The sequence below is a fragment of the Cupressus sempervirens genome, chromosome 7, assembly GCF_028749045.1.
Source record: "Cupressus sempervirens isolate cs-2001-9-10 chromosome 7, ASM2874904v1, whole genome shotgun sequence".
Taxonomy (NCBI): Eukaryota; Viridiplantae; Streptophyta; class Pinopsida; order Cupressales; family Cupressaceae; genus Cupressus; species Cupressus sempervirens.
In genome coordinates, this window is record NC_143124.1 from 226,588,960 (window position 1) to 226,612,200 (window position 23,241).

Consider the following 23,241-nt stretch of genomic DNA (forward strand, 5'->3'; position numbering starts at 1 on the left):
AGAAGTTAATGCCAGTAGGTGAGAAGTAAATGTAATGCAAAAAATCCTCAGTTATGCCTGAACTATAAAGGCAATTTTGTGATCTTTTTCTAGGGTCGCCTCTTTTCTGATTTCTCTTCTACTACTTGCAGATCTGCAGTGTAAAAATTTCCTTTGTCTCTGAGTTGTATAACATTCTGTATCATCCCCTTTAGCAATCAATGCGCATGCGCATCCATCTTGCCTCTCATTCGTGTATTGTTGAGATCGATGGCTTGCATACTATATCTATTTTTGACCTATTGGATAATATATAAGTGAAATCCTAACTTTCCTTGTGTTATTCAGTTTGGTTTCCTGATTTGTATGTGGTTATTGATTGACATAAGTCTGAATGTGTATATCTCTTGAATGTTATTTTGGTTTTGTAGCACATATATGGGCAGAAATGAGTCTGAACACTCTATTTTGGTGCATCACCTCCGTAGTTTAGGTAGGGTAGAGTTGTTTTCTACATCTCCTTCTTCCCCTTTTCCTTTCGAGAGTAGTTAGGTGTGCCCTGATAGTAAGAGGAAGCCAGCCATCTCTGGAGACTCAACCTCGTAGTTCAAGTCCCACAACTTGGAGGTTGTTTCCATGTTTCACTAGCTTATCCTCGTGCATAGGCCTTGGACAAGGGTGCAAACCTAAGTGACAATATTTTTTGGCATGCCCGGTGGGACATCTTCCAAACAAAATTTAAAGCCTACTAGTATCAAGAAGAAAGAGTTCAGAGACTAATGTTGAAGAGGTAGTGCTGGCTTCAATATTCAAGCCTTTAAGAGGTTGATCCTTTAAAGTACTTGGTGACTCTGAACATCAACAAATTTGGTTCCAGGAAAAAGTTGCAAAAATTCATGCCCAAAGCTGAAATAAGGGCATCTTCTAGAGGTAAATTTCAATATCAAGAGCTTTCTCTTTCAAATCCTAGAAGAAGGTTGACTATGACTTCATTATCACCAGTTAGGGGTGTAATAACAGCTAACAACCTGTAAGATCTGTCTCTACTCCTCCTACTATTCGAACTCAGCTTGGACTGCCATCAACACTCATCAATAAAACACTTGTTTACATGGCACAACCAAGAGTTCATGCTTTTGCCACCTTTAATGGTGGAATTCCTCTATTGTTAGCCCAAAGAAATGATATACCAGTATCTGTACTAAAAGGTATACCTGATTTTACTGGTGAAACTTCCATCTCCCCTTTAGGGCACATCCAAGAAGTAGAAAATGTCTGTAATATTCATGGTATTACAGAGGATGATGTTGTTGTCAGACTTCTAGCCTCATCATTAAAAGGAAAAGCATTGCAGTGGTATAGAGGCTTAGCTCATGGTTCTATAACCAATTGGGATGGACTAGGAGCAGGATTATGCAAACATTTTGAGGATAAGAGTGACCATTTGTCACTTTTAGAGTGGCTGACTACAATAAAAAGAGCCCCCCATGAATGTATGACTGATTTTAATTATAGATTTCAAATGACATGGGATAGAATACCCACTACAATGAAACCTACCCCTGGTAATGCTTCTTGCATTACCTTAGAGCTTTTAACAATGATATTTCCACTACAATCCAAACTATGGGAGGATATACCTTGCCTGATGCTTATGAGATAGCCATAAAAGCTAAGGACATCTTGATACAAGGAGAAAAATTGGCTTCAAGGCCCCCTATGCCTTTCTTTCCTGATGTTCCCAACTACAAACCAGCAACGACCCCTCTTCCTACAACTTCTCCATCACAAGCCCTTCCTCCAGTTCCTCAAGCTTCCACATCCTCAAATGGGATAGATAAACTCAAAGAGATGCTCCAAGGTCTAGTGCTAAATACAGATAAAAGAGAAAAGACCTTGGATAAAAAATTGCAAGAGCAGGGGAGGGAGTTGAAGGACTAAGGGAAGAGATTAGAGGATAGTTTTTCTCTAATACAAAAAATGAGTAACAAGGTGGTGGCCTTAGAAAGGCAGCAAGCTCAAGGTGGCAAGCCTCCCCAATTGCAATATCAAGCTCCAATTGGTGGTAGGTCTCCTAATCAGTGGAATAGCTCTTCTGATTAGGGTAGGAAAAAGAGTCATGCTTCTGCTTCAAGCTCAAATCAGAACAGAGCTATAGTCCCTCAAAATAACTTGGCCCAAGATCATGATTTCTATCCTTCCTGCAACTATTCTTATACCTATTGCATGTGCCAGAAGGCAGAATCTTATTTGGCCCTGACTGACCAAGAACCTATAGCAAAGCAATCATACAAGAGGGATCATCCCAAGGAGGCATCATATATTCAAGGACGTGATGATTGCTCTTTCATGAATCACCAGATTGGAGAGCATTGTAATGTAAACCAAGATTCTGTTGCCCATAACACAAGAAATAAGAAGAGAGCTATGGAACATGCTGCCCCTCCTTCTCCTAAGCAGGCCTCAACTTCAAGTGCTACACCTCATATACAAGTAGCAAATGAGCAAACAAGTACTTCACAATAGCAAAAGCAAGATTCTAGAAAGAAAGATGCAAGTGGTCCTTATGTTGCCCCATCTCAACCTCTTATAAGTGCAGCTCCCAGAGTTCCTACCAAAGTTCCTAATGCACCATTTAATGTGGTAGAGAAAATGAAGAAGTCCAATGTGAATATCTCCATGTGGGATGCCATTTCTACCATACCAATATAGAAGAGGATACTGTAGCAAGAGTTAGAGAAGATTGAACCCAAGGATCAACCATCTACCATGGAGAGTGCCACAAGTCTAGTACAACTAGCAGGGGATGTGGAGACAAGTAAAAAGGTTAGACCTCCGCCATTCTATGTTTCTCTAATTAAAGGGGGCAAATTAGTCCACAATTGCATGATATATTCATGGGCTAGTAGCTCAGTAATGCCTAGGTGTTTTTTTGATGCTTTAGGAATGAAATATGAGCCCATTGTTAGGGATGTGTTACAATTAGATGGTAGTACTATCAAAACTATAGGCATCCTTAGGAACGTGGAGATGGCCCTACATGTATGCCCTGGTTGCACTATGATTCAAGACATATATGTTGCTGAAGTCAAGCCCTATTTTGCTATCTATCTTTCAAGGGACTTCACTGCCCAAATTGGTGGATTCATATCTAGTGATTGGTCATATATGTCATTTAAGACCAGATATGGAGCCAATGCCTCAATTAGAGAAGAACCTCAAGCCCTTCATCACACTGAATCTTATAAACCCAATCCCATCAACATGAATTGCCCTATTCTAGAGATGGATGAAAATTACATAGTAAATGAGCCGGCCACTTCCATAGCAAAAATTCCTGATTTCTTCTTGGATGAGTGGGCTAATGCACATCAATTTTAGCCTATGTTAGAGACTCTTGAGACAGGTCTTAGTACATATTGCATAATAGAGAAAGATGCTCAAGTTCCTGATTTAATTGGGACTAATGATGATATAAGTGAAATATGGAGTATGTATTTTGATGGCTCAAGGAATAGAAATGGATCAGGGGCTGGTGTTATGCTGATCTCTCCTACACAAATAAGATACTACTTCTCCTTTAGGCTCCAATTCAGTTGCACTAATAATGTGGCTGAGTATGAATCTTTGATTCAAGGTCACTTACTTGCCCAAAAGAGAGGAATTCAAGCCTTGAGAGTATATGGGGATAGTGAGTTAGTAGTTAACCAAGTGAGAAACAAGAATATCACCAAAAATGGCCTGCTCAAGTCTTAAAAACACAGAGTCTGGGATTTGCTTGAGGGTTTCAATGCATTTAGTATTCAGAGCATTCCTAGGAAAGAAAATAGACATGCTAATAGACTTATAGTAGTGGGTGCAGCTTATGATGTACCAAGGAATCTTGAGGAAGAGAAGAAGCAACAAATAAGGGTGGTAGTGATGCCTACCATCCCTGACAACAACACTCATTGGCAGGTGTTTGATTCTGATGAGCAAATTGTGAGTTTCTTGCAGAATGAGGCAGAATTCTCAGATAGAAACCAGTCAAGACTGCAAGATTAGTATGGTGATCAGATCATTCATCTCAATTCTAACAAGTTTCCCAAGGGTCTCATTACCTTGGAGAGTGTCTTTAATCCTAATGATCAAACAAGAGGCAAAGGAATGAATCTAGCTGTAGAAAAGGATGATTATGCCCCAGTTACGATTGTTGATGGAAAATTTTTGAATATGGGGAAGGTATGTTGTGAAACTGAACAAGAAAACTTCATCCATATATGTCAAGAATTTAATGATGTATTTTCTTGGACACATGATTATTTAAAAGGGTTTGACCCTAGTTTGTTTCAGCATACCATAGATTTAATTGATAAGGCCAAACCAGTGAGGCAAAAATAGAGACCAGTGAATCCTAAGATTGAACCTCTAATGAGAAAATAACTATCCAAGTTGATAGAGGCTAATATAATATTTCCTATCAAAAACTCATCATGGGTAGCTAACCTTGTCCCTATAAGGAAGAAAAATGGAGAAATCAGACTGTATGTGGACTTTAGAGACCTCAATCAGGCTTCCCTTAAAGATCACCATCCTCTCCCTTCCATGGAGTAGATCCTGTCCAAGGTCAGTGGTTCAAGGAGATTCTCTCTTCTTGATGGATTCTCTGGTTATAATCAAGTGTTGGTTAAAGAATCTGACAGATATAAGATAACATTTACTACTAAATGGGGCACCTATGCTTATTGCAAGATGTCATTTGGACTAAGAGATGCATGTGTCACATTTGAAAAGGCTATGGAGATGGCCTTTAAAAAATTAATTGAAAAGTTTGTCTTAGTATACCTTGATGATATAACTGTATATTTAAAAAATGTAGAAGATCATTTTGATCATCTAAGACAGGTATTTCTAAGATGTAGAGAGTTTGGGGTTTCCCTTAACCCAGCCAAGTGTGTTTTTGCTACAAGCCAAGGAAAATTATTGGGACACATTGTATCTGAGGATGGGTTGACCATTGATCCAGAAAGAATAAAGGAAATACTTGCCCTTCCTCTTCCTAAACACAAGAAGGGGCTGCAAAGTTTCCTTGGTAGAATAAATTTTGTAAGAAGGTTTATTCCTAATCTTGCTACCATGGTGAAACCTCTTACAGCTATGCCTAAGAAAGGTATCGTCTTCTCATGGACCAAAGAAGGGAAGGAGAGTTTCGAAGAAATCAAGGTAGCCATAGCCTCATCCCCTACTCTCATGAATCCAAATTTTGAGAAAGATTTCATCCTCTAAACTCTAGGTGGTGAGTCAAGTATCTCTGCTGTCTTGACTCAAACAAATGACAAGGCTAAGGAACAACCCATAGCTTTCTTTAGTAAAGGCCTCAAGGAATATGAGGATAAGTACAAATTTGTTGAGAATCAGGCCCTTGTGGTCATCAAAGCCTTGAAGAAATTCAAACACCTCTTATCCCACAATAGGATCCATTTGTTGGTGCCCCATGCTAGTGTAAAAGACTTCCTGTTAAGCAAGGATATTAGTGAAAAGAGAGCTGGATGGATCACTAAGGTAATGGAGTATGATGTTGATATTCAGATTACCAAGCTGGTAAGAGGGAGAGGATTGTGCAAGGAAATGTTATCAGGCCAGGATTCTGATGAAGAGGTTGCTATGGTAATAACAGAGCAGTAGGAGGAAGGAAATGTTAATGGTCCAAGGAGTTGGATAAATGATATGAAGAGCTTCTTATCAGGGAATGGATACCCTCAGGGGTTGGACAGGACTAAAAGGAGACAATATAGACTGCAGTCCATTCCCTATGTTGTAATTGATGGTATCCTATTCAGAAGAGATTTTAATGGAACCCTGTTGAGATGCGTTGCAGAGGATCAGGCTGAGAGGATGATTAAGGAATTTCATGATGGCCCTGATGGTGCCCATATCTCCACAAGAACAACTGCCATGAAGATCATGATGGCTGGTTATTATTGGCCATCTTGGTTCCATGTTTGCTATAGATATATGAGAAAATGTGAGAAATGTGCTTTCTTTTTAGGCAAACAAAGGTTTGCAGCTCTCCCCCTTCATCTTATTCAGGTGGATCAACCCTTTACCCAGTGGGGGTTGGATTTTATAGGGCCCATTAATCCTCCATCTAGTGCAGGTCATAAATGCATTTTGGCTGCTACTGATTATTTCACTAGATGGATAGAGGCAGTTGCCTTGAAGGATGCCACAGAACCATCAGTTGTTGAATTCCTTGATGGAATTGTATCCAGATTTGGTGCTCCTTCTACTATCATTTCGGACAATGCCAAGTCTTTTGTTGGAACCCATATTTGTGCATGGGAAATGAATCACAATATCTACCGAAGCACATCATCAAATTACTATCCCCAGGGTAATGATTTGGCTAAGTCTTCCTACAAGAATCTGATCAGAATCATGAAGAGGACAATAGAAGACAATTAGAGGGTCTGGCATAAGAAATTAAGAACTGCTCTGTGGGCTGATAGGATAACACCCAAGAGATCTATTGGGAATTCACCTTTTGTGCTGGTATATGGTAGGGAGGCCAGACTCCCAATTTCATTGGAATTCCCATCCTTGGAGTTAGCTCATCAGTTGGAATTGATTGAAGATAATGCCATGTCAGTAAGAATGGCAGAGCTGATTGAACTAGAAGAAAAGAGAAATAAGGCTATGCAAACCCTAGAGATACATCAACAGCAGATGAAGAGGAGTTTTGACAAGAAGGCTAGGGTTAGGACCTTCAGAGAAGGAGATTTAGTTCTAAAGTGGGATTCAAATAGAGCAAAACTAGGAAGACATTCCAAGTTTGACCCACTATGGAGTGGCCCCTATCTAATTGCCAGTTGCAAACAGGGTAATGCATTTCAGTTGAGCAGGTCAAATGGACAGATTTTTCCCATTTCAGTCAATGGGATCTATATGAAGCCCTGTTTCTGAAAATTTGTGGATCCATGTACATAAGTAGTTTAGTTCTTTCTATTGTTTATTTCTTTTCAATAAGTGCGCGTGCACATGGTTCTCTCTTTGAGTTTCCAGCTTCTGAAGTTTTGACAGTTTTGAGGTTACAGAGGCAGAGCTAGGGTTTTCAATGTTTTGATTTCCTTGCAGGAAGGTTAGGGTTTTTTGCAGTTCTCAGATTCGTACCTTCCAGATGCATAGTATTTGACTCCATAGCCTAATGGATACATGAGGCACTGGTCTGATGCATAGCAGGCTTGCATCCCCTATGAGTCACCATAATGTTACCACATTTTGTTTGTCTCGCCAAATTTCAAAATTCAAATGTTACCCCGCCCAACGGTCACCTACCCAATTAGTAATATTTTAATACCAATGGAAATATTGAAAAATACCAAGTTTTGAACCTTATAATATTTTTTTTGTAGCCCGTACGCTCTTTGTCGTCAGATCAAAGGAGATCAATGGATGGCACCATCGTGCTATGGAAAAGATGCATGATGTTTACGATAGCGAGATGGCGCCCTAATGACACGTTGCCATGTTGGGTCCACATTCAGCGAACAGGTTACAATGAAGGGCGGGTTAGAAAAGTTTTGCGGTGTTGCAGGCGCTATGTCGCTATTGCATGTTGGCTGGGAAAGCTTCATAGTGACATAGTACCCGACAAAAAGGTCTGGCGGGCAGGCTGCATCACCAGGAAAAGTTAGCAGCAGGCGATTAGTTTCATGACGAGCTGAAAAGTTCAAAAGGTGTCAAGATGCCATGTCGCCATCGAAAAACTCACGAGTTTTCCAATAGCGATGTAGTGCCCAACCGATAGGAGGTTATTTCTATAGTGAGTCCTAGTGTCAGCGGCAAGGTTCACAGAAATGGAAGAAATCAACGGCGAGAGCTTCAAGCAAGTGGTTGGGTCTCATTTCATACCCCATCTGCCCAGTTGGCGGAGTCTGGTGCCATGGTGGCAAATCAGAGGGAGACACGTGCAAGAGAGAGGACATGTCATCAGTTGGGTGCTATGGCACTATGGGAATTTGACCTCAATTTTCTCATAGCAACATGGTGCCTAGTCGACACGTGGTCGCTCCGTGGGGTCAAGTCTTGAGTTTGCCAGGGTGGTGTTTTGTTAGACCAATGAGGAACTACCATATATGACAAGTTAGAACACAGATGTTTCATGGGACCATATCTTCAATGTGGCCAGTACAATCAAGGGTTAAATCCTCCACCGTCAGATCTGCAGAGATCAAGGGCAGGTGCCATCGCTATGAAGAAGTTGCACGATGTATATGTTGGCGACATAGGGCCCTGATGACATGTGTCTCACTGGCCCAGTCAAGATCGATGGTCGGCAACTAGAAGTTAGTGTAACCATCACAGCTAGTATTAATATTTGAAGGGGTGGCACTGTTAGTTCAATAAGGTGGTTAACTGTAGGAGGACTTCCAGGGTGGCAAAAAATAAAGAGTATCATTGGCCTGCATGGCCCAGCTGGCTTGTAGAGCCTGGTTGATTGTTTGACTTGGACGAATTCATGAGACCAGGAACGATAAGAGATCAAAGTTTTGCCGCCAATCTAATCGTGTGATTAATTGCCAGCAACTCAGAATGAATACCAAGTGCAGAAGGACACTCCATCCATCTACTCGATCTATCTACTATGTCAAGAACTGTTGTGGTGCCGTTTCTGTCTTCTCCAGGCTCTCTCTCAGAGAAATATCAAATTTTTTGGTACGCAAACCATTTTCAAATCAGATCTTTGATTGGATTCCCAAGGTGAGAAGTTAATGCCAATAGGTGAAAAGTAAATGTAATGCAAAAAATCCTCAGTTATGCCTAAACTATAAAGGCAATTTTGTGATCTTTTTTTAGGGTCAACTCTTTTTTGATTTCTCTGCTACTACTTGCAGATATGCAGTGTAAAAATTCCCTTTGTCTCTGAGCTGTATAAAATTCAGTATCATCCCCTTCAGCCATCAATGCACATGCGTATCCATCTTGCCTCTCATTGGTGTATTGTTGAGATCTGTGGCTTGCATACTGTATCTATTTTTCACCTATTGGATAATATATAACTGAAATCCTCCCTTTCCTTATGTTATTCAGTTTGGTTTCTTGATCTGTATGTGGTTATTGATTGACATAAGTCTGAATGTGTATGTCTTTTGAATGTTATTTTGGTTTTGTAACGCATATATGGGCAGAAATGAGTCTGAACACTCTATTTTGGTGCATCACCTCCATAGTTTAGGTAGGGTAGAGTTGTTTTCTGCATCTCCTTCTTCCTCTTTTCCTTCAGAGAGTAGTTAGGTGTGCCCTGATAGTAAGAGGAAGCCGACGTTCTCTGGAGACTCAACCTCGTAGTTCAAGTCCCACAGCTTGGAGGTTGTTTCCATGTTTCACTAAGTTGTCCTCACGCATAGGCCTTGGACAAGGGTGCAAACATAAGTGACAACAGATACTCCTCCTAATCTCTCTCTCCCTTTATGCTCTCTAGATACATCCCCCCCCCCCTCTCTCTCTCTCTCTCTCTCTGCCTGCTCTCTAGATACACCTCATAATCTCTCTCTCTCTCTCTCTCTCTCTCTCTCTCTCTCTCTCTCTCTCTCTCTCTCTACATAAAACATGCCTCTATAAGAAACATAATATGAGCTCCTTCTTGTCTACAAATATGCTCTCTCTCTCTCTCTCTCTCTCTCTCTCTCTCTCTCTCTCTCTCTCTCTCTCTCTCTCTCTCTCTCTCTCTCTCTCTGGGTGTGTGTATATACATATTATCACTTATAAAATAAAATAAAATTTCTAGATACTTGTACATATAGGGTTAGGCTAAGGTATATAATTTACTAAATGATTAGTACAATCATATATAGAGTAAGAGTTAAAGTTAGGATCCAAGGTTTACAATTTCATTTATATGACACTCATTGTTATGGTTAGGGTTAATAAGTGGTTAAATGTTACACTAAAATAAAGGACAGGGTTAAGGGAAGTATGAGATTTAGGTGTAGTGTTGGAGTACAACTATGGTCAAATTTGGGATATATGTTATACAAATGACTCAAATAGTGGAAAAATTAATTCATGAAAGGGAAGTTATAAGTCCCAACACAACAATTCAGATGATGTTAAAAGTGTGAAAGAATATATAAGAGTCAATTTTATGAAAATTATTTCTCCATGATGATGTGAGAACATTATATATTGTTGAATTTTTAATAATGCTAATGCAATTTTTATTGCAATGGTTAAGAATTGTAATCAATAATTCTCCCTATCATTAAGGAATCTATTTAGGCTTATGATTTTCTTTCTTAATTAATATATTTAGTAGCCACATCCATTGAAGAAAATTTTCGTACAATAATAAATTTATTTTGTCTTGTTCTCTTCTCCATGAAAGTTACACTGAACAATGGGGAAATAAAATTGCCAATACAACTAATTAGAAGTAAAAATTTGAAACCAGAGACAAGAATGAACTATATACAAAAAATATATCTGTGATGGTCTAAATACATATCACATTCTTCAATGATTAGGATTCTTTGGTGACCTTTATTTGAACAATTATTGTGAAATACTTATTTCATCATTGATGGAAACCCATCCACTTTTGTAGATGTGTCATATAGAAATTTTTATGCATCTTCCATATGCATTTCTTCCATTTCCTCAACATAGTCAATTGGAAAGATTGCTTCTCTACAACTTTAATTATAGTTGTGTGCACCTCTTTAATTATTTGTAGGCATCTGTCAAACTCAATCTCGAAGAAATCATTTGAGATCATTGAAGTAGTTAGGCTCTAGTATCCAATAATGTATGATTCTCTATATGAGGTATCCATAACTCAAATAGTAACCTACAAAATTATAAACAAAAATCAACGTATGGAAATAATCATAATGAAAAAGTATTAATAGTTAACATAAATTCTTTCAAATGAATAATCTTCAAAATGATATAAATAAAAATCAAAACTATTTCAAATCAAATAGTTAGGTTGTAATGTTTGAAATATGGTGGCATTGTCTTCCACTTTTCAAACATTACAAACATAAATATTAATAAAAGTCTATATATAGTATGAAAAATATTTAAATAAAACACATATATAATCTAATTAAATAATGACAATATAAACTAAATATATGTTTCATTTATTTTCAATTAATCACTAACTTTAATAAAATACAAATTTTATTGATAAGGTGACCTTCTTGTCCACATCAATGATTAAATTTAATTATGAGACATTAAAAATATAAATATTTTGAACCATGCAAATATAGAACTATTATGAAACATACAAATCTAAAATATGGAAACCAAAAGTATTTTTAAATATGGAAATCTAAAACTAATGTAAAACTAAATTGAAACATGCACATTAAAAATCTGCAAAAGAATTGTATTATCAAATATCTAAATCAAATAGTTTTTGAATTCTAAATCTAAATCAAACATACAAGGCTAAACTATATGAAACTTTATTCTACTCCTATTCAAAAACTCTAATTGCTCTAATAATCTCCCACTCTTCCTCCTTGCAAAAACACAAAATGAAAATGAAATGAGGAGCATTTGTTTTATAATTTATGAGAGAACCCTCATATCGCCCAATAGATGTCTTTTGACATTCCATGAATTTGTTTCAAATTGGCCCACTGCTCACAAAAAATAAACATGAATGTCCATGCAAAAATATATTTAACAAAAGGAAAATGTTTTATATTTAAAATTTTAATTAAGTTATTTCAGGCCTATTTTCTTGGGTTCTATTTTTTTGGGCTTATTTTTTTCAGGTCCTATTATTTTGGCATCCATTTGGCTTAATATTATTTTTGCTAGCTATTATTTTGAGAATTTTATTTTATTTTATAATTCAATAATGATAAAATATATACTAAATATATGATTTATCTACTTTAAATAAATCATTAACTTTAATAAAATATAAATTGTATTGATATAGTGGCATTCTTTTCCAGATTAATGATAAAATTATGCTTTGAAACATGAAAATATAAATACTTATAAACATGAAAATTTAAAACTATTGTGAAACATTCAAGTCTAAAACATGCAAACCAAAACTATTTTGAAATATGAAAATCCCAAACTAATATGAAACATGCAAATATAAAACTAATTTGAAACATGCACTTTTAAAATATGTAAATGAAAAGTATTATAAAATATATAAATCACATAGATTTTGAATACAAATCTAAATCTAAATCAAATATGCAAGACTAAACTATTAAATGCAAGCCTAAATAGTTATGAACATAATTCTAAATCTAAATGAAATTAATTAAAATTGAAATCTAAATCAAAGTAGAATATTATAACTAGTTTTGAATTTCAATTTACATCTACATCTAAATCTAAATGAAAATGTAAATAAAAAATAGAAATGTCACCTACAAAAATGTTACTCTAAAACTTCAATCTACTCCTATTCAAAAACTCCAATCTAATCCCCCAATAACCTCCACCTCTTCCTTCCTACAAAAACATAAAATGAAAATGAAATTAGGAGGCTTGGTTTTATAACTTCTAAGAGGCTCCTCATATCCCCCAACAGACGTCTCTTCACATTCCATGAATTTGTTTCAAATTCCTCCACTCCCCACAAAAAATAAGCATGAATGTGCATGCAAAATTATATTTAACAAAAAAAAAATCATATTGAAATTATTTCATCCCTATTTTTTCGAGCAATATTTTTTCAGGCTCTATTTTTTGGGCCCTATTTTTTGGTCCCTATTTTTTTAGGTCCTACTTTTTCGGGCCCTACTTTTTTGTGTCCTATTATTTCAGCCTCCATTTGGCTTCCTATTATTTTGATCAGCTATTATTTTGAGAATTCCTTTTTAATATTTAATTTGAAAGTTTGTAACCACTCCTAGTTCTTTTTTATTGACGGAGAATATTTTTTGGCATATTCTCATGCTCGGTATTTGTGCTGTGACTGTATAGAATGCCTCTCGGCGTAATTACACCAAGAGTAATCATTCTCAAGGTGCCTATTTTCATTTAATCTCAAGGTTATTTTAATCACAATTGGGATTATGAAAATGAAGATAGGTGCCTCGAGAATGATTACTCTCGGCATAATATATATAGAGGTATATATAAGCTAGTGGCAATCGTGGTGCAATAGGAAAAGTATTTTTTAATTTTTTTCTATTTTTTAAAGGTTAGTGCTGAATTATTTATTTCTTTTTAAATACAATTGTATAAGCTTGTTATAATGAGAGTAATTTTTCTTGAGGTGCCTATTTTCATTTAATCTCAAGGTTATTTTAATCACAATTGGGATTATGAAAATGAAAATAGGTGCTTCAAGAACGATTACTCTCGGCATAACATATATAGAGGTATATATAAGGTAGTGGCAATCACAACGCAATAGGAAAAGTATTTTTTATTTTTTTTCTAGTTTTTAAAAGTTAGTGCTGAATTATTTATTTCTTTTTAAATACAATTGTACAAAATTACTCTAAAAATGTAATAGTGTAAACTTACTATAAAATTATTCTTAAATATTTTATTTTTTAATTCTATATATGATGTTTATTTGCATCACTTTAATACAATTTTATTTTAAGCATATTGTTATGCAAAATGTTATATTGAAGAGTAGATTTATAGTTAGGGTTAGGGTTAGTGTTAGGGTTGGGGCTATTGTTAGGGTTTGAGTTATGGATAGGGTTAGAGTTATGGTCAGGAATAGAGTTACAATTAGAGTTAGGATTAGCATTAGGGTTAGGGATAGTGTTATTTTTAGGATTACGAATCTTGTTAGGGTTAGGTCTAGAATTAGAGTTAAAGTTAATGTTAGGATTAGGGTTAGAATTTGGGTTACAAAAATAGTTAGGGTTAGAATTAGACTTAGGGTTAGGGTTAAGGTAAGGGTGAGGGTAAGAATAAGGGTTTAGGTTACAAATATAGTTAGGGTTAAGATTAGAATTAGTGTTAGGGTTTGAGTTAGAGGTAGAGTTAGAATTGGAGCTCGAATAAGGGTTAGAGTTAGAGTTGAAATTAGGGTTAAAATTAGGATTAGGGTTAGGGTTAAAATTAGATTTATGGTTAGAGTTAGAGAAAGGGGTAGAGAAAGGGTTAGTTTTAGGGTGATGGTTAAGGTTAGGTTTATATTTAGAGTTAGGGTTGTATATAGAGTTACATCAGGGTTAAGGTTAGGGTAAGGGTTTGAGTTGGGGTTAAGGTTAGGGTTAGGGTTAGGGCTATGGTTTTTGTCTAGATTAAACTAAGGATTATGGTTAGGATTAGAGTCTAATTATGGTAGAGTTAGATTTTTACAGTAAGGGTTATATTTAGGGCTAGAGTTAGGGGTAGGATTATGGTTTAAAAAAAAGTTATTTTCTTTTTTGGAATATTGTAATGTAAAATTTTATAGTCAAACATAGATATATGGTTAGGGACAAAGTTACAATTACAGTTAATGTTAACCTTAGCGATAGAATAAGGGTTAGGGTTAGCATTAGGATTAGGCCTGGAGTTAGGGTTAGGGTTTAAATTATGGTTAAGGTTAGGGTTAGAGTTATGGTTATGTTTATTATTAGAGTTATGGTTATGGTTATTGTTAGAGTTATGTTTATGGATAAGGTTAGGGTTAGAGTTATAGTTATGATTAAGGTTCAGATTAGAGTTGTGTTTATGATTAAGGTTAGGGTTAGAGTTATGGTTATGGTTAGGGTTAGTGTTATAGTAAGGCTAGGGTTAGGGTTTGAGTCAGGGTTAAGGTTAGAGTCAAGGTTAGGATTTGAGTTAGGATTAAAGTAAGGGTTAGGGTTAGGGTTAGAGTCCAATTATGGTAGAGTTGGATTTAGGGTTAGAGTTAAGGGTTAGAGTTATGCTCATGGTTAAGGTTAGGGTTAGAGTTATGCTCATGGTTAGGGTTAGGGTTATTATAGAGCTCAAGTTAGGGATATTGTAGGGATAGGGTTAGGGTTTGAGTCAAGGTTAAGGTTAGATTTAGGATTAGTGTTAGGGTTTTAATTTGGACTAAAGTTAGGATTAGGGTTAGGGATAGAGTCTAATTATGGTAGAGTTAGATTTAGGGTTAGATTTAGGGATATAGTTATGTTTATGGTTAAGTTTAGGGTTAGAGTTATGCTCATGGTTAAGGTTAAGGTTAGAGTTATGGTTATGGTTAAGGTTAGGGTTATAGTACGACTAGGTTTAGGGTTAGGGTTAGGGCTTGAGTAAGGTTTAAGGTTCTAGAGTTATGGTTAGGGAAAAGTGTTGAGCCAAGATTAAAGTTAGGGTTAGGTTTATGGTTAGAGTTAGATTTAGGGTTAGAGTTAGGGACAACTTAATGTTTATGGTTAAGGTTAGTGTTAAGGTGAGGGTTAGGGTTAGAGTTAGAGTTAAGGTTAGGGTTCAGGTTAGAATTAAGGTTAGGGTTAGTGTTAATCTTAGGGTTAGGGTTAGAGTTAAATTTAGTGTTAGCATTAGGATGAAAATTAGGGTAAGGGATAGAGTTTGAATTAGAGTTAGAGTTCTTGCTAGGGTTAGGTTTACAACTAGAGCTAGAGTTAGGGTCAGAGTTAGAGTTACAGTGAGGATTAGAGTTAGAGTTAGGGTTAGGGTTAGGTTTAAAATTAGAGTTAGAGTTGGGATTAGGGTTAGGGTTAGAATTAGGGTTAGAAATATAGTTAGGATTAGAGATAGAGTTAGGGTCAGGGTAAGGGTAAGAATTAGGGTGAGGGTTAGAATTAGGGTTACAAATATAGTTAGGGTTAGTGTTAGGGTTAGAGTAAGAGTTAGGGTTATGGTTAGAGATAGAGTTAGAATTAGAGTTAGAATAAGGGTTGGAGTTAGAGTTAGAAATATTCCATATGCATTTCTTCCATTTCCTCAACATAGTCAATTGGAAATATTGCTTCTCTACAACTTTAATTATAGTTGTGTGCGCCTCTTTAATTATTTGTAGCCATTTTTCAAACTCAATCTTGATGAAATCATTTGAGATCATTGAAGTAGTTAGGCTCTAGTATCCAATAATGTTTGATTCTCTATTCGAGGTATCCATAACTCAAACAGTAACCTGCAAATTTATAAACAAAAATCAACATATGGAAATAATCATAATGAAAAAGTATTAATAGTTAACATAAATTCTTTCAAATGAATAATGTTCAAAATAACATAAATAAAAATAAAAACTATTTCAAATGAAATAGTTAGATTGTAATGTCTGAAATATGGTGGCATTGTCTTCCAGTTTTCAAACATTACAAACATAAATATTAATAAAAATCTATATATATAATGAAAAATATTTAAATAAAACACATATATAATCTAATTAAATAATGATAAAATATAAACTAAATATATGATTTGTTTATTTTAAGTTAATCACTAACTTTAATAAAATAAAAAATTTATTGATAAGGTGACCTTCTTGTCCACATCAATGATTAAATTTAATTATGAAACATTAAAAACATAAATATTTTGAAACATGCAAATATAAAACTATTATGAAACGTACAAATCTAAAACATGGAAACCAAAAGTATTTAGAAATATGCAAATCTAAAACTAATGTAAAACATGGAAATGTAAAACTAAATTGAAACATGCACATTAAAAATCTGCAAAAGAAATGTATTATCAAATATCTAAATCAAATAGTTTTTGAATCCTAAATCTAAATCAAACATACAAGGAGAAACTATATGGAACTTTAATCTACTCCTGTTCAAATACTCTAATTGCTCCAATAATCTCCATCTCTTCCTCTCTGCAAAAACACAAAATGAAAATGAAATGAGGAGACTTTGTTTTATAATTTATGAGAGAATCCTCATATCCCCCAATAGATGTCTTTTGACATTCCACGAATTTGTTTCAAATTCCCCCACTCCTCACAAAAAATAAGCATGAATGTGCATGCAAAAATATATTTAACAAAAAGAAAATGTTTTATATTTAAAATTTTGTTTAAGTTATTTCAGCCCTATTTTCTTGGGTTCAATTTTTTTGGCCTTATTTTTTAGGTCCTATTATTTCGACATCCATTTGGCTTAATATTATTTTGGCTAGATATTATTTCAAGAATTTTATTTTATTTTATAATTCAATAATGATAAAATATATACTAAATATATGATTTATCTACTTTAGATAAATGATTAACTTGAATAAAATATAAATTGTATTGATATGGTGGCATTCTCATCCAAATTAATGATAAAATTATGCTTTGAAACATGGAAATATAAATACTTAGAAACATGCAAATGTAAAACTATTGTGAAACATTCAAATCTAAAACATGCAAACCAAAACTATTTTGAAATATGCAAATCTAAAACTAATATGAAACATGCAAATATAAAACTAATTTGAAACATGCAATTTTAAAATATATAAATGAAAAGTATTATAAAATATATAAATCAAATAGATTTTGAATACAAATCTAAATCTAAATCAAACATGCAAGACTAAACTATTAAATGCAAGCCTAAATAGTTATGAATAGAATTCTAAATCTAAATGAAATTAATTAAAATTGAAATCTAAATGAAAGTAGAATATTATAACTAATTTTGAATTTCAATTTACATCTACATCTAAATCTAAATGAAAATGTAAATAAAAAGTAGAAATCTCACCTGCAAAAATGTTACTCCAAAACTTCAATCTACTCCTATTCAAAAACTCCAATCTAATCCTCCAATAACCTCCACCTCTTCCTTCCTCCAAAAACATAAAATGAAAATAAAATGTGGAGCCTTGGTTTTATAACTTCTGAGAGGCTCCTCATATCCCCCAACAGACGTCTCTTCACATTCCACGAATTTGTTTCAAATTCCCCCACTCCCCAAAAAAAATAAGCATGAATGTGCACGCAACATTATATTTAACAAAAAAAAAATCATGTTGAAATTATTTCACCCATATTTTTTTGGGCCCTATTATTTCGGGCCTATTATTTCAGCCTCCATTTGGCTTCCTATTATTTTGGCTAGCTATTATTTAAGGAATTATTTTTTAATATTTAATTTGGAAGTTTGTAACCGCTCCCAATTCTTTTCTATTGACGAAAAATCTTTTTTGGCATATTCTTGTGCTGGGTATTTGTGCTGTGATTGTATAGAATGTCTCTTAGTGTAATCAAAAACTTTATACTTAACATTCCATTTTTTTCTCATCTTAGAGTTTCCATTCCATATTTCTTTGTTTAAATTTCATTTTTGGTTGTTTGTTCATAATTTTTATGTTTAAAATACAACTTTATATATTATTCTAACATGCTTGAAATGAATAGATTAGTTGATAGTTTTATATGTGCTTATCAAAATAAGTCAATGTATAACATTCTGGATAATATAGCTTTGCATAAATGCTACTCGATAAAAAAACCCTCTTTTATGCATGTATCTATTTGTTATTTACCTATTGTACAAATTTTATACTCTCCTAAATCTACGGAGATATTGACAATTCTAGAGATAGCCCCACTGAACACACCAATAGATTGAGAGGGGAGGAGTTGAATTAGATAGTCAACATCAATGAAATATAAACTAATCAACTTTAATTCCCATGATAACACTATAATTATGAGGAAAACCTAGTAAGGGTGTATTGTTGTAAGTTGTGTGTTCGTCTAGTCATGCATCAAGAGAAGTTAATAAATATTTAATATGTATTCTCTTAATTTAACTTCTATGATTATTTTTATTTTTCAATTTAACCTACTTTAAATTATTCCATTTAACTTATCACCATTTGAATATATAGGTTATGTTTTACCATGGGGATCCTTTCATATTTAATCTAATTTTGAATCTTAATTTCATGCACATTTTTTGCATTCCCATAACTAGATTGAGCACTTACTCAAAATATAAGCCAAAAGTTAATTGTATAGGGGAAATAGCCCATATTGGGTGAGTTTACCATACTAAAAGATAGCCCCATAAATTTTAATTAATAAAATATTTGAATTCAAGAAATGTCTTGGGTTTGTGCTAGTATTATTGAATACTTGTCATCTTTCTTCAACACTAGATTCCTAAAATGAATTGATAAGGTATATAAACATTGTTATCTCCGTCATTTTTTCTTCTCATATAAATCTAATAATTCGTGTATTTAAATGAACCAAAAATTCATTGAAGTTCAAGGATTGATAGGATAAACAAGCAACTCAAGCATTCAAGGTATTTCATCCCACATTTTTGTACATTTTTAAAAAGCATTAAAAATCATCATGCAAAAATATCTTTCATGTTATCACTTTTAGATCTTTGTAAATTTATGTTTGTATCAACACTTATGTTATAATCTAAGGAAGCATTTGTATCATCAAGGCATATGACTTCTTATTTCTCTTTCCAATCCTCTAACTACTAATATCACACTTCCTTTTAATTCAAATTATTTCAATTTGAATTTAAAGTTAATTTCTAAAAATGGTTTGAACAAATAAAATATGGTTTACTGAACATATCCCACTTTATATGTTTGGACATGATATGTGGTAAAATTGTAGAGATACTTAAAGGAAAGTTTGAGAATGAGTGTTTTCCTTATTTTTTATCAAACTTTATTTAGTATAAGGAAAATAAGACTCGTGTAGTACTTCATAATGACTTCAAACCCTAGGGCATTTTCTATTCAATTTTTTTAGTTCTACTTATAAGATTTGACTTATAGTGTAGAAGAGTCTACATGCTCAAATACACCATTTATCCTCCAGATCTTACATTCTTGCTTTCTTACTTTGCATAGGTATCTTTTAACTTCTCGTAAATCGATGGAATTCACTTATCACCCTAGTACTAAATCTTGCTTTAACATAGTGGATCAACTTTACTTTTAGTGTATTAGAGTGAATACTATTGGAATTCCATCACTCAGCAACCACTATGAGTTCATCATCAATTAACTAGTCTGATGGCTTGGTATCTTCAAACATTCCACTCGACATACATGAGAAATTTTTCATGCTCGGCAACAACATGAAAAACTTAAAGATTTATCTTGAATTCCTATCAGCTTCTTAAATCTTTATTCATGCTAATATATTCCTTTCAGTACTAGAAACTTTTGTATCTAATGTATGATGTAACTTTTAAGTATCAATCCCACATACCTTTGATTGCCTAGTTTAATGAGGTGTGATCATTTGACCTATTGGGTGAAGTGATCCCTTCTCTATTTGATGTGTTGTGGTCATCTTTCTTTTCCCATGTCTTATTCATCTCATCTCTAATGTGTTCAACATTTGGCTTGCCTTTGCCTTTATCAAATTCACAACTTGGTGCCTTTGACCTAGTTGGACAATATTTACTGATGTGACCAGTCTTTAAATAGCTAAAACATGTGATTTGGCTTAACCACCTTTGGTAATTACCTTTGAAGTGTTGCCTAATACAATTCTAAAGAACATGTCCATATTCTTGACAATAATGAGACATATACCATGTATTATAATTTTAGTTATAGGAGTTGCCATTGTTCCTCACCTTTTCTTTCCTGTTTGATAACCACATGGATTTGGATCTACATTCAAAAGCTTTGTGTCTAGAATTTATATAGTTGTGGTAATAACCTTCAAATCTTTGTGTGTGCATGGTCTTAGTTTTACATTTATGTATTTGATGACCTTTCTTTTTGCACTTGTGGTAGTGAATCATGCTCTTAGGCTAAATATTCTGATTTGTAGTCTTTCTCCTGCACACATTAGCATTATGTCCCTTCTTACCATAGTTATGACAAGTAGGTTTGGATTTCTTACCTTTTTTGTTCCTCTCTTTAGCACTTTTGGATGACTCTCCTTCTTTAGTGCTTGTGTATCCCAGTTCAGATGTATCATCATCAGATCTAGGGGATCTTAGTAATTGCTCAAAGTATTTGATGGCTTCATTTGGCTTGTTAAAACTTTCAGTAGATTACTTTTCTCTCTTTATATCACTCTACAATTTTTCATTCTGCAACTTTAGTGTAGTTATCTCAATGTCCTTGACATTTAGTTCATAGTTGTCATTCATTGTTTGATTTAGAGTATCCAACTGTACGTTCAAAATCATGGTTAGCTCTATTGACTTCTCTTCCAATCTATTGCTCAAAATTATTTTGTCTTCTTCAATCATGGCTTTGTCTTCCATAGCTTTCTTCTTTTGTTTAGTTACCCCACATAGTAGTATGGCTTGTGATTCTTGCTCTAACTTGAGATTTTGAATTTCCTTAGCTTGTACTCTATTCTTTTCCATTAGATCTACAATTGTTGTATCAAATTCTTTGGAGTCACCATTGTAAAATAGCTTAGTAGTGTCAATCCCTTTGTATTGTGTGTCATATTTCTGTAATAGCAATTTCTTTCCTTCTCTTCAATGACATCTTTAGTTCTTCTCTTGCTTCATCTAGTTGATGTAGAATGAGTTGTATTTCAAATCCTCAATTCTCAATAATATTTCCCAATTTGTACACATCCATTTCAAGATCTTTCCTCAAAGTTGCAAAGCTTCTCTTTTACCAAACAAATGTTTGATGCAATTATTGGAATTACAAATAGGAAAGGTAAACTTCTAAGAGGGGGTGGGTGTGGGGGTTAATCAGTAGTATAAATTTGGACCCATAAAAATTTCACCCCGCATCCATCTCATACATTCAATGAATAATATAGAAAGCATATACAAATAAGTAATCACATACACATGACACTAGATATGATTACCCAGGAACCCTCCAAGTGAGAAGGTAAAACTTTGGTGGGGATAACACCTACAAATCTTCACTACTATAGCGATAAAGTGTATCCAATGAAGGTTACAATGTTTTGACCATGAAACATGATCTAGCCTATGAAAGCTCTACCCTATTAAAGGCTTATAAAGAATTTTAGGTCTTACTTGCTAGAAGATTTCAACACCCTATTAGAGGTGTGCTTGGTTAAAGGACTTTAACTTACAACTAAGTAAGAACCCTATTAAAGGATTTTATATAGCCTGTTATGACTACTCTATTAAGAGATTTTCATTGAAATCACTTGTTAGAATGTCTCAACTTTGATCTTGTGATTAGCACTTGCTTTCCTAATAAAAAATTCCCTCTAAACAAATATCTTTTTGATCCTTCTTGATTAGATGTCCCTTTTTTGTATAATTTTCTCTGTCCTTGATTCTGCACTAATTGATTCTACAATGTATTTTCACTTTATAACTTCTAAGCCACCATGAATGATCTATTTGCAAATTCAAACAATCCTCTTCACTCCTTCAACACTCATAGAAAGTTTAGGGTTTTTCTTCCTTAAGTCAACTCAAAAATGGTTTACATAGTTGTTTGTGCCTTTACAAAAAAAATGTCAAAAGTGTCTTACTCAGTATCTGAAGTTTTTGATGCTCGACATACACTAATCCTTTTACTATGACTTGGCACCTATGTTGCTCAACATCCACTATTTACTCAGCTCCTATGTCACTTCACATATACTGTATTCTTAGCATTGGAGTGACTCAGCATGGTCTATTATTTAGATGTTGTGCTTGACATGTACAACTAGTTTGACATGAACTAAGTAAATGGCTTAAGTGTGTTGACACTCACTTGTCAAAACCAATATGAGGTCAATAGTCTCCCTCATTGACATGAGTGCCGAAAACACTTGAGTATACACTATCATCCTTGATTTTATGAGTATAACATATATCAAATTGGCTTATATAAAAAACTTCAAAACATCAAAATTTTGTAATAACTTGTATACCTCAAAGTTCAATATCTCCCCCTGAGTTGATAGGTTTGTTTTGTAACCAAATTTTTTTACTCCTTATGAGTAAATGTGTCTCTACTAATACACTTTGACTTCATGCTCTATTTTTCTGATATTCTTTCATTTGATACTTCTTGTATTTTGAAGCTCCCTCTAGCCTGTTCTTCCTTGTGTCTCTAATTTTATTCTCCCATTTTTCTCTATTTCTCTCCCAAAAGTATGTCTCCCCATTTTTGAAACTTATGTCAATGGGCTATACACTTATTGTGTGTTTCTCTAGAAAAGATTTATGAACATCCAATATCATCTTAAGGGTTGCATCCTAGGTATCACATGCAACATCCAATGACTTGATTTGGATTGCAAGCTTAGTAGCAAGGTGGACTAGACCATATAAGGTAGAAAGATTGATGTCTTTCTTGAGTAGGGTTTTAGCATAACCTAGTTCATTGTGCTAAATTTCCATATGGGGAATGACAGTTGCCTGAATGATAGTCAATTTTGCTCTTATGTTAGCCTCATCTACTATT